Source organism: Saccopteryx bilineata, chromosome 7 (assembly GCF_036850765.1).
Source record: "Saccopteryx bilineata isolate mSacBil1 chromosome 7, mSacBil1_pri_phased_curated, whole genome shotgun sequence".
Taxonomy (NCBI): domain Eukaryota; kingdom Metazoa; phylum Chordata; class Mammalia; order Chiroptera; family Emballonuridae; genus Saccopteryx; species Saccopteryx bilineata.
In genome coordinates this window covers 3526789-3539912 of record NC_089496.1, presented here as the reverse complement: position 1 = coordinate 3539912, position 13124 = coordinate 3526789, and the positions used below count along the sequence as shown (strand labels likewise).

At 39.9% G+C, this 13124-nt stretch overlaps 1 protein-coding gene across 2 annotated transcripts in view; it reads right to left on the bottom strand.

Annotated features, from left to right (window-relative positions):
- Positions 1-12869, bottom strand: part of SEMA3D (semaphorin 3D) — a 238833-nt gene extending 225964 nt beyond the window's left edge. For both annotated transcript variants that reach the window (XM_066239284.1, XM_066239283.1), the window contains exon 1: positions 12482-12869. The gene's annotated coding sequence lies outside the window, so the exon portion shown is untranslated. The remainder of the gene's footprint in view (positions 1-12481) is intronic.
- Between the last annotated feature and the right edge of the window lie 255 nt (positions 12870-13124).

Below are 13124 nucleotides of genomic sequence, written 5' to 3'. Positions count from 1 at the left end.
TCGCTGTTCTTAATAAACCTCAAGGGGAGGGCACAGGATATGAAACGACTGGATCACTAGACTGTAATAGCTTTTGAAATATGAATCAAAAGTATCATTTCCTGGAATATGAAGAGGCCTATGTGATAGAGACACAACAAAAGAAGGTTCTAAACAATCATCATCCAGAGGCGGGGCAGGCTGGAGTGAGATATCCGTAGGATCCTAGCCCAAGCTTTCTGAAGGTTTTATTGAGTGCACATGTATAAGCATTGCATTCTTTCTCTATGCAAGTAATTCTGCCAAAAACTTGCCCTTTTTAAAACCTGCACAATGAACACTCTCTGCCAAATCTCATCACAATATAGTCTAAAACAACAATCCCTGTGGCTCTGTGCAATGTGAATCTAGCCAGTGAAAGGCAACTGGTATTCTGTCATTGTATATACAGTAGAAATGCTTTTGAACAGCTACTTCACAGATGATAAAAGTCTTAACTTCAAAAGTTGATATGATAATCTTGGTATGTATTAACTTCCCATTTTAAAATTACAGATAACTCATCTTATACAACTCTGTTATGCAAATACTTTTGCAGACAGTATAGTCTGTCTACTATACCAGTTGGCTCAGGAGCAACTTATAACGCACTAACTAGATTATAATATAAAAATATAAAACAGAAGACAGTAGTGAATGTCTTCTGTCTTCAAAAGTGAATTTTGATTCAGAATATGTGTCAAGGATTAAATTAATACATATACAACTGCACTACTATTTAAATAATTTGTCTTCTAATATGTAAAGTTAAACCTCAAAATTGATGATCCAAAATGATTTATTTTTATTAACAAAGACATTTTAAAAAACAGCACTCTAGTTATAATTATAAACTAGAAAGCCCGGCGGTCATATGAAATGACCGCTGTTCTAGATATTATAAATTGTAATTAAAATGATTTGTGCAAAGGTGTCTGCTAATTCAAACTGAATTACCCAGGGCAGGCGGCGAGACGCCCCTTTGCTTAGTGTCCCATGGGGTTTCCCGCTCAAAAATTAAAGTTTCTCCGTTTGAAACTGTTTTAATCCTTTTTGCATTTCGGTCAGCATTACTCTGTCATTTTTTTGCATTTCTCTCCTGCCTTTGTTCAAGGGACTCATTTTGTCGAGACAGGCTTTTTTGTCTTGCATCTGAGGCAAGCCTTGTTTCTCTATGCTCATCAGTCTCATTTTGCCGAGAAAGACGCATTTGCTCTGCGACTGAAGCAAGCCTTGTCTTTCTCTGCTCAGTGGTTTCTTTTGGTCGAGAAAGCCATTTTTGTGCAGCTTTGGCTCCTTTTCTCTCCTCTTCAGTGCTGTATTTTCTAGGAGGCATTCTTAAAAGAAATTACGTTAAGACGTAGTTTTTATGTAAAACATGATTGCCAATGCAAACAAATGTTCACCTTCCCCCTGACACGCTCAATTTGCGTTCAGCCTTCAATTGTTTCAAAAGCAGATGATTGCCAATGCAAACAAATGTTCATCTTCCCCCTGACCCGCTCAATTTGTGTTCAGCCGTAGCAACTTCACCTCATTGGCTAGTACAGTTACGCAAGAAACCAATAAGCTATCAGCGACAAACAGACACTTTAGCCGCATATAATAAAGGTTTAGTAGCCTAAAATTACTTGAAAATGTATCAGCAGGAAATAAAAATGTATTGACAGAAAGTAAAAAAAATGCAAAAGTATAAATTGCACTTATCACTGTTATGCAAGCTAGGAATACAGTTTATAAGTTTTTGGTCAATCCTGACCAGGCAGTGACGCAGTTAATAGAGTGTCAGCCTGGGAAGCTGAGGACTCAGTTTCAAAACCCCAATGTTACCAGCTTGAGCACACACTCACCAGCTTGAGTGAGAGGATGCTGGCTTCAGTGTGGGATCATAGACATGGCCCCATGGTCACTGGCTTGAGCCCAGAGGTTGGTAACTTGACCCCAAGGTCACTGGCTTGAGCAAAGAGTCACGCACTCTGCTGGAGCCTCCCCCAACCCAGGTCAAGGCACATGTGAGAAAGCAATCGATGAACAACTAAGGTGCCATAACTATGAGTTGATGCTTCTCATCTCTCTCCTTTCCTGTCTGTCCTTCTCTCTCTCTCTCTCTCAATATAAAAAAATGTTCTTGGTCAAAATATTCTATTTTTTCATGCCTCTTTTTGATTAAGTTAAATTATAATAGGCACAATCTCTTTTTTAAAAAGTTATTAAATTCTTTTGTGTAACAAAAATGAAAATCCTGAATCTAAGATTCTGATGAGAGTCCAGAGAATATAATCATATAGATTTGAGGTTTTTTTCAGACATTTTTATTGTTTTAGAAAATTCCATGGGATATAACCAAAAGAAAAAGAAAAAAGAACTTCTCATCACACATTCTGGGATCAGGTTCCATAACTTTCCCCAAATGAGTCCTTGAAATCTTTTATGCTGTGACTCATACAAACTAAAAACAGAAAGAAATTTTTTAAAAGCATGCCTTAACTTCTCAACAATTGTCTCAGTAAAACATAAGTTGAGCAGAAAGTAAAACAAGTTTTTTAAAAGTATGAAACAATCTGAAATAAAAGAAGGGATAACGTGATTTCAATAGAAATATGTACATATACACAGAAAGAAAGAAAGAGTCTATGTGGAGTAAGGGAAAGCTTTGAGAAAACGTATAGAATAGGTATAATAGGTATAAAGTGAAATGGTAGCCCCTACTCCTGCCCACCCTGCATTGGCTGGAACACACATTAGTCTCAGCTTCTAGAAATTTGGGGGGTGGGAGAGGACTCCTATGTGTACTTTTTTTTTTTTTTTTCCTGAAGCTGGAAACAGGGAGAGACAGTCAGACAGACTCCCGCATGCGCCCGACCGGGATCCACCCGGCACGCCCACCAGGGGCGACGCTCTGCCCACCAGGGGGCGATGCTCTGCCCATCCTGGGCGTCGCCATGTTGCGACCAGAGCCACTCTAGCGCCTGGGGCAGAGGCCACAGAGCCATCCCAAGCGCCGGGGCCATCTTTGCTCCAATGGAGCCTTGGCTGGGGGAGAGGAAGAGAGAGACAGAGAGGGAAAGCACGGCAGAGGGGTGGAGAAGCAAATGGGCGCTTCTCCTGTGTGCCCTGGCCGGGAATCAAACCCGGGTCCTCCGCACGCTAGGCCGACGCTCTACCGCTGAGCCAACCGGCCAAGGCCTCCTATGTGTACTTTTAATTTTCAAAATAACGATATATGTGTTATACATATAATATTTAATAAGAAATAATCTTTAGCATATTTAATGTAGAAGATTCCTTGAGATTCAAAGAGGCAGAAAAAGAATAAATAGTCATCGAGCCATTTTGGCAAGAGTTTTGGAAGCATAATCATCATCTAGACCTGAAGATATCTGGCACTGATGATAGATCTTGTCAATATCAATAAAATAGCAAAAAAAGAGGTAGGGAAAAAGTTTGCCTTCTCTTTTAACATTTAAGATTGATTTATAAGACATTACTAAAACTTAGCTTTCTTTGCACAAGAACCTATAATGATGATGACCTGGAAAATTTTAATAATACATTTTATTTAGAAAAATAAGTAATTATGTGACCAGTTCATTAAAAGTATAAGTTGTTATGATAAGTTCTATTATATTCAGCATCAATAGTTAAAAAAAATAGGCAGAATGGTAGCACCTTGAACTAGGTGAATAAAGTAAGCATTTAATTGAATGACATTAATCTTGCTGACCAGAGACATTTTCACCTTTTAAATAACTTTTCACCATGATTAGTCTACATGTTTTGTAATCTAATATTTTAAATACACTTTCTTTTTCAGAACAGTTTTAGATTTATAAAAAACATTTGGAAGATAGTACAGACAGCTCCCTATAATCTGCATCAAGTTTCTCCCATTATTTATACATCCTATATTAGTACGGACACTTGTTACATTCGTGAACCAATATTATATATTATTAACTACAATACATAGTTTATTCTGATTTCCTTAGTGTTTCTCTAATGTTACTTTCCTTTCATGGATCCTAATCCCGGATACCACATTACATTCAGTTGTTTGTTTGTTTTTTTGTCTTCCTCTTACCTTTGATGGCAACTCAGACTTTCCTTGGTTTGGATGATCTTGAGAGGTCTGAAGAGTTATGGTCAAGTATGTATTTTGTAGACTGCCCGTCTATTGGAATATCTGATGTTTTTCTCTTAGTTATTGAGGTTATGGGTTTTTATATAAAGGTCGCCAAGGTAAAGCGTTGTTTTCATCCCATCATATCAAGGGCTCACATTATCAACATGCTTTACGACTGCTGACATTGACCTTGACCATCTATTTGGCTAAGATACTGTTTCCCAGGCTTATTCACTGTAAATGACTCTTTTTCCTCTCTTCACTCTGTACTTGCTGGAGAAAGTGACCATGCTCATCTCACACATCAGAAGTAGAAAGTTATTCTCCTCTTCCTTGAGGACAGAATAGCTACATATTATTTTAAAATGTATTGCATGAGAGATTTGTCTCTTCTGACCAGTCATTTATATATTCAATCATTTATTTATATTATCATGACTTAATGAATATTTATTTTATACTTTGGGTCATAATCAATACTACTTTATTTTTTGTTCAAATCATTTCAGCATGGCCAGGGAGTTCTTTCAATTAGAACCTGTATCTCTTGACATACCTCTATTATTGTGTGTGATTATGGTCTGTGTGTGTGTGTGTGTGTGAGAGAGAGAGAGAGAGAGAGAGAGAAAGCAAGAAAGAGAGGTTTGAGCACTTAATTTTTTGGCACTACAAAATAAGCCAGGCCCACCTTCTATAGTTACTGCCTCAATCTTAGAATTGGCCATTTCTCCAGAGATCCCTGGTTTGGTATTAGAAACAGAGATCCAGGTACTAGGTGTCACATATAAAGTTCATTTAAAAAATTATTCCATGTTTAATTAAAAATTAATATTTGTCTTTGTATGTAGTAGATTTATGGATAAGTTTTTTTATTAACACTTGTCTACTAAATACTTATCTGCATTTTTTAATTTTTCAGTGATGATTATGAATTATATTAATAATGAAAATCATTACTAAAGAAATAAAAGACCTACAAAAAATACACTCCATTTCAATAAGAAAACTCAAATTAGTATCAAATTCTATTGATCCAGTATTTATTATTATAAGTAAGCTGATAATTCTGAGTATTCCAAATACTTATTTTTCAAATTAAGTGTTATATTTCAAAATTGAAAGTGTTTATCCAACTAAGAATAGCATTTTTTTCACCTCAGGAAACACTTTTTCCTTTCACAGAAGAATCACTTCCAATATGAAGACCAACTATTTATCTAAAAGCAACAACTAATACCAAAATCCAAGAATGCCTGAATTTCACATGTATGAACTGGTCTTTACAATAAAGATAAAAAACAAAAATGGGAAATAAAAACCTAACACTGAGTTTACACATCTCATCAAAGAAAACCAGACTATTTAGACTGAATTTGAGATTATTACTATTATTAGGCATGGGTCCAGCTGTCAATATAATATGTGAAAAAAAAGGTTTCATTAGCCTATTAAAACAAATTAAGAGGGTACTTTTTTCTGTATCTCGTTTTTAAATACAGTGTGTCCGTAAAGTCATGGTGCACTTTCGACCAGTCACAGGAAAGCAACAAAAGATGATAGAAATGTGAAATCTGCACCAAATAAAAGGAAAACCTTCCCAGTTTCTGTAGGATGATGTGGCTTGTGCGCCTGTGCAGATGATGATGTAACAACGTGTATACAGCGGAGCAGCCCACAGCCATGCCAGTCCAGATGTGGACGGTACAGAGGAAAGTTCAGTGTGTTCTGTGGCTCACTAAATTCAAATTCGTGACCAAAGTACAACGTGAATATCGGCGTGTTCATAATGAAGCGCCACCACATAGGAGTAACATTACTCGGTGGGATAAGCAGTTGAAGGAAACCGGCAGTTTGGTGGAGAAACCCCGTTCTGGTAGGCCATCAGTCAGTGAAGAGTCTATAGAGGCTATACGGGATAGCTACCTAAGGAGCCCTAAAAAATCTGTGCGTGAGCCCACATCGAACTGCACAGAATAGGTATGAAACTGGGAGAGGTTTTCTTTTACTTGGTGCAGATTTCACATTTCTATCGTCTTTTGTTGCTTTCCTGTGACTGGTCAAAAGTGCACCATGACTTTATGGACACACTGTAGTTCATACACACTGATCATAAATATATCTCCATTATTAGGGGTGGGTTATAATAGGCTCATTTCTGGAATAATGACAACATCATAATCCTTTAAAGCTGTTTAAGACATGCAAGATATTGGCTAAGTACAAGCCCTAGTAAATTAATGAATAATATAAGAAAAAAAATTGAATATTGATCTGATGGTAGATTAATAATGTCACCTTCACATACATATAACATTTTATTTTCCATGAAAGCAATAGTACTATATTTCTCTTAAGATGCTCAATAATTTACACTTTTTTGCTTATTTCATTGATTTTGTTCTCAGTAGTAACAATCCTACTTAATGATGTTTAATTCTATTTAATTAGAAAAATATAGCAAGTGTTTCAATTTTTCCTGAGATCTCCTAGTAAAACTCACTAATAGAGCACACTGTTAACTACGAATTTTAAAAACATAACATGTTGAAGTTATATCAAATGCCCTATAGAAAAAACAGGGATAGAAAGTAAGTTCTAATTTCTGAAGCAGTGACACCACGTCTTTAAAGGGACGATAGATTCAGATTCAGAAAGATACAGACTTTTCACCAAACTTTTACTCATTTAATTCTTGGTTTATTTTACAAATTTTTATGGAGAGGTATTACTTGTAGCTTATTGAATTTTGAAAAATAATGAGCAAAATGTCTAAATTTTACCAGTGGAAGATAAGCAAGCTCGTTAATAATATCCTGATTCATGACTATTAGATATTATTAAGTATCATTAGCATGAAGATAAATGATCAAATATTGATATAGATTGAAAGTCAGTAAAATCATTTCAAATCTAAGTATGAACAGTATACTTCATTATATATTCCAGCTTTTTGAAGCACTTAACTATTTATATGTTTTAATCATTTATATTTATACATGCCTAATAATTTAAGTATCTCATTATAATTTAAATTTCAAAATAATTAATAATATGTTTTATTGCCTATCAGTCTGTTTCTTATTTATGAGGAATTTTGATTTAGCTATATCCTTCCTTTTAATTATTATTTGGGTTGGCATTATTACTTAGTTAAGGTCAACTAACATGGACATAGGTGATATATATTTTCCTTTGTCAACTGGGTACTTTTTATAGCATGTAACTGTTTACTAAGTATTCTTATATACCTTATTTCATGTGCATTATACCACTCCTATATTTTGTGCATTATGATAAAATACTCAGCATTGTACCACTTTTTTCTATGAAAGGGTAAAATTCAAATAGAAGAAAAATCTCTCCTTCCTAAAATCTCACAGAAAGTAAAGTATAAAACCAAAGATCTTTAATCTTATTTTCTATAAGCAATAGATTCAAAATCATTCTATTAACTGCTTAGAAAATTAGAGGATATGAACAGACACTTCTCCCAGGAAGAGATACAAATGGCCAACAGATATATGAAAAGATGCTCATCTTCATTAGTTATTAGAGAAATGCAAATCAAAACTACAATGAGATACCACCTCACCCTTGTTAGATTAGCTATTATCAACAAGATGGGTAATAGCAAATGTTGGAGAGGCTGTGGAGAAAAAGGAACCCTCATTCACTGTTGGTGGGACTGTAAAGTAGTACAACCATTATGGAGGAAAGTATGGTGGTTCCTCAAAAAAACTGCAAATAGAACTACCTTATGACCCAGCAATCCCTCTACTGGGTATATACCCCAAAACCTCAGAAACATTGATACGTGAAGACACATGTAGCCCCATGTTCATTGCAGCACTGTTCACAGTGGCCAAGACATGGAAACAACCAAAAATCCCTTCAATAGAAGACTGGATAAAGAAGATGTGGCACATATACACTATGGAATACTACTCAGCCATAAGAAACGATGACATCAGATCATTTACAGCAAAATGGTGGGAACTTGATAACATTATACGGAGTGAAATAAGTAAATCAGAAAAAAACAAGAACTATATGATTCCATACATTGGTGGAACATAAAAACGAGACTAAGAGACATGGACAAGAGTGTGGTGGTTACCAGGGGTGGGGGGAGGGAGGACATGGGAGGGAGGGAGGGAGAGAGTTAGGGGGAGGAGGAGGGGCACAGAGAACTAGATAGAGGGTGGCGGAGGACAATCTGACTTTGGGTGAGGGGTATGCAACATAATTTAATGACAAGATAACCTAGACATGTTTTCTTTGAATATATGTACCCTGATTTATTAATGTCATCCCATTACCATTAATAAAAATTTGTTTAAAAAAAATTTAAATAAAATATTACATTGAAAGGCGTAATGAAAATATAAAGATAAAAAAGGATTTTGGATAAGGTTTCCTAGAGTAAGGTAGTATCTTTTAACCAAGTTTTTGAAGTAAAAAGGAAAGTGATTAACAAGTTTTGTCCATGATCAATCATTATTGTTGTACTATTTATTTACAAATGTGAATATCTCTTTTCCCTTTCAAGGAATATGTTATTGAATGTCAAAATACTTATTACTTTACTTGGGTTATCTATATAGCTCTAGGTAACTATGAAAAGAATAATATCTTTTAAAATAGAGCTATGGTTACTCTTATTTATGACATAAATCATTTATTAATTGACAGGAATGCTTCCCAAGGAACATGTCATCAAAACATAATTCCCACACAGAATAGTAAAATTCAGAGTCACATTTGTTTTTCCTAAAATAACAAAGCTATAACAAATAATCTGAAGATATATTAATATTCGTTAAACCAGTACCAACCGGAATGTTTTCTCCCTGAGACTAAGAAGTTTGATATTCCAACTGTTTCATAAAAATGTGGGTAACAACCCAGGAACTTTGTATAAGCAGTAAACAAACACCAGCCCACAGAAATAGATACCTGCCAATTCCAGGAGACATCTTCAGAGACACATTAAGGTCTATGATAAACATTTAGATAGTTAACAAACGACCATGCAATGGAGTAAAAATATAGTAGGAAGGATAAAAAATAGGCACCATGAAATTTCCTATCTTATTTTAACTCCAACACCAAACAATATATTTTCTAGATTTGGAAAGGAAAAGTATTCACAATAATTCAGCTCAAGTTCAACCATATAGTTGATTTGCTAGCCTGTCACTGGAAACACTACATGTCCTCTGCCTTTGTAATTGTTTATATTCTAGACCTTCCCTGCCACCAAAAAAAAATCCACTCCCACCCTTACCAGACCTTCCCCTGCACACACATAGAAATAGAATAGAAATTCAGTTCATCTTCGCATGTTTCCTATGCAAAATTTTAAAACAAATTAATTAAGACACACCTATAAAGGCAATTCTGCAAGAAGGCAAAGGTAAAGCCACATAATTATTTCTCTACCTTTTACTTTTAGTTTCTGCCGTGTTAATTTAGTTTCCTGATAATTCCAAAACACTGTGTATTGCCAGACATTTTCCTTAGCCTCCCTCGCAGAAAGTCAGTAGGAAGGTAACAAAACTCAAATCATTGTTCCCCTAAGTGAACTGGCAACAGACTCTTAACAAAGGTGAGCTAGTGGTGCTGAAACATGAAGATTTTATTAGGCTTTTAGCTCATAAAGGCAGTAAGTAGACTAAGAAAAAACTTCATTAATCTCAGGAAATTTTCTCAGCATGGACATGGGGTTACTATTTGACAAAATATATTTTTAAAAATACTGTATAAACTTTACAAACATTATTAAAGCTACTAATAAATCATATAAGCTACAATAAGATAAGGATAAATATAAATATATATTATTAATATCATGAACATATGATTCTCTGCTTACAGACTTGATTTGGCCTCCACACATCCTCAACCACAGATTCCATTTAATTCTACTACTTGTATATTCTTTGCTTGTCAATTACATTATACAGATACAAGGCAAACTGATCTTAGAAAGGCCCTTCCTTTATGTGAGGTCATGGAAAGATGCCTGAAGTCTCTGGAAGGTGACCTACATCCAGGTAAAATAGTTCCTGACTCAGCTCAGCCCCTTACTAGCTTATATTTGGACACATCAGTTAATGCCTTTACATCTCATTATTCTTATCTCTAAAATGAGAATAACTGCTCGGTCTATTCCTCTAACCTTCAACAGCATCTTTAAGAGTTATGATTCTTTAAGGTTCAAAAAGCAAAAATGGGAACACCACCCATTTCTAACCCTGTTTATCTGCTTATTTGCATCTTAAAACAAAAATAATGACATTTTGTGTAGAATTGGAAGGAATAATCATGATAATGTAAAAAGCACCTGGTATGCAGCGTTTGATAAACGTCCCTATCCTTCTCCACTAATTTTCCATTTTATAAATGGGCAAATTCCATTTGAAATGTTGCCAGTCCAGATCAGAACCGTTGTTGTTGTCTCTCAGCTAACTCTTGACCCTATTCTTATCTCTTTTCACATCACCTTCCGGTATTTCCTGGCCTTTCTCTTCCAAGGACCAAGGTCTTTTCCCATCTCCCTGAGAGGGACCATCACTCTGTAGTCTGTCAGCGATGGCTCCTCGGGCCAGCTTTAACTGCTGCAACGAGCCTCAGCGATTCCAAGGCTGGACAGAGTTACAGCAATTCCCGCTTGGGGCTGCTCACTTCCAAACCTGACCCTTGCTACTCTTCCTCCTCGCCGTCTGGCCTTGGTGCAGCGGGAGAAGCAAGGCATCACTGGAGTGATGACATGTGGCTTTCTCCCTTCCCCACCCTTCACATTTTTCTTTCCACGTGCAGAACCCGGAAGGCTGTGACCGCTCCAGCCCTGGCGGTTGTCACGGTTACACAATAGCTGTGCCGACCCAGGAGGGGTCCTATCTCCTCTGCCTGTCCCACAACCCCCTCAAACACTCTCTCTCTCTCTCTCTCTCTCTCTCTCTCTCTCTCTCTCATCTGGAGAACCCTTTCCTGCTAAACTGTAGACTTTAAATCCCTCCCTTCATCCTGATCTCTTCTTTTGATTGCGCAAACATTACTGAGTAGTTAAGGGGGAATGGGAGGGGTTTGATGCAGAAAGAGGAGTCCTCATAGGGGCACTTGCTTTTATTTACTTGCTTTTATTTACGCTTCACTCGGGACTAAATGGTGAAAGTTTGTCCATTCAACTTAGATCCCTGTAACACTGAATTCGGGACCTCGGCGGCCCGGCTGTTGGGCGTGCCGCTCCGGTCAAGTCCCCTCGATTCCAGCCTGCGGGCGAAAGCGCGGTGTCTCCTCCTCCTGTCAAGTCCCCTCCGAGCGCCAGGACCGAAGAAGAGTAATTCAGCACACGAGGTTGAATAGAAGTAAAAAATGAAGGAGAATCGGCCAGTGTTGAAAACCGCCCGGCTCTGCAAGAGCAGCCTATTAAGGCGTCAACTCCGGGCGCGTCGAGGATGGGTGAGAATACTCCAGAGAGAGGGGACAATTCACTGGGTTACGTTCCCAGCCGGAATCAAATCCAGAGCCATCACGAGCGAGCCTAGCCGAGGGTTACCCTGGGCTAACCCCCACCCCCCACCCCAGCAAAACTGCCTTTGAGCCACCCAAATAGCCAGCCTCGTGGCAGAGCTCTTACTCCAACTTTCCCCTCCAGGTCCAGAAGGATGCACGTTTCCAACCGACAGTGCTACGCGATTTCCCCGCAAAGAAAAAGGTGTCGTCCATCCCTCCCCAAAAGCACCACAACAAAACATTCACCTCGCTCTCCCGCCCCCTCCCCCAGCTCAATGGGAAAAGGAGTGAGCTGGCCCGCAGATGCCCTGGGTCGAGTCCCCACTAATGTGTATCCAAATGAACCTGCAGCCAGGAAGCTCAACCGAGGCGGCTCAAACGCGATCCCAACCGCCTTGGCCGGGGAGGGGGCGAGGAAGCCAGGAAGAAGGCGCGAAGTTTCTGGGCGCGTCTTGGGAGGAAAAGTTTGCGCTATGCTGGCGGCTGGAGACGGCTCTGGCTGACGCGACTGCCTCCGGCAGCGGCAGCGGGGAGAGAGGACTGCGCCGGCCGCCACGCTGGCCCCGGAGCCGGGCGCAGAAGCCCGCCGCCCGACAGTGCACTGATTCGCCGCGCGTTGCCGCACGCGCCCACTCCCGGTCGGCTCTGAGCGCTTTTCTGTCTCAAGACAGTTCCTCATCTCCCCGGCGTTCTGCACCCTCACTTCGGGCCCACGACCAGCCCCCAGTACAGTTACCCCCCAATACAGTCACCCCCACTTACCACCGCGGTCCCTAGCGCGCCCTCCCACTGGAGTAGCAGGTGACCCGAAACCAGCCCTACCTGCCGCGGACGCTTCCTGCGCTGTCTCTTGGCCTGATGCCCCTTCAGGGAGAGAGGGAGGGGACGCAGGCTGTAGGCTTGCGAGGCGGCGACCCGAGCGGGCGCGAGCTCCGTGGAGCGGCAGCCCTGGCTGAGCCGCGGAGCCGCCGGCGGCCCTGGCGGAGCGCGGAGACTGCGGCCGCAGAGGCGAGGCCGAGAGGCAGGGGGCGCTGCTGGCCCCCGAGCGCCCGGCCGGACCGGCGTAGACCCAGGCACCAGCTGGAGCTCTGGGGAGGCGAGGGTGGCGAGGAAAAGCACGCTCCGAGCGGGAGGACTGCTTTTAAGTTTGTGGTGCGACCGCAGCAGCTGTTCCGGGAGAGACTCAGTCTTTCTAAAAACGGGATGTTCGAAACACCGGGGATTACCTCTCCCTTTCCGATCTCCTCCCCCAGCCCTCCGCCCCCTCCCTCTGCACACGCAAGACCTCCCCAGAGGCAGAAGGACATCCTTGCCGCCCGCAGGCTGTCAGCAGCGGGAATTAAATGTAGCTCCGGCCACGCGGAAAGATGTTTTTCCGGACAGGGCACCCTGTAAAGCAGCCTGTGACGTTGGAGCCCGCGCTCAGACGTGACTTAGAACGTGTTTATTCTATACCATAAAGTCT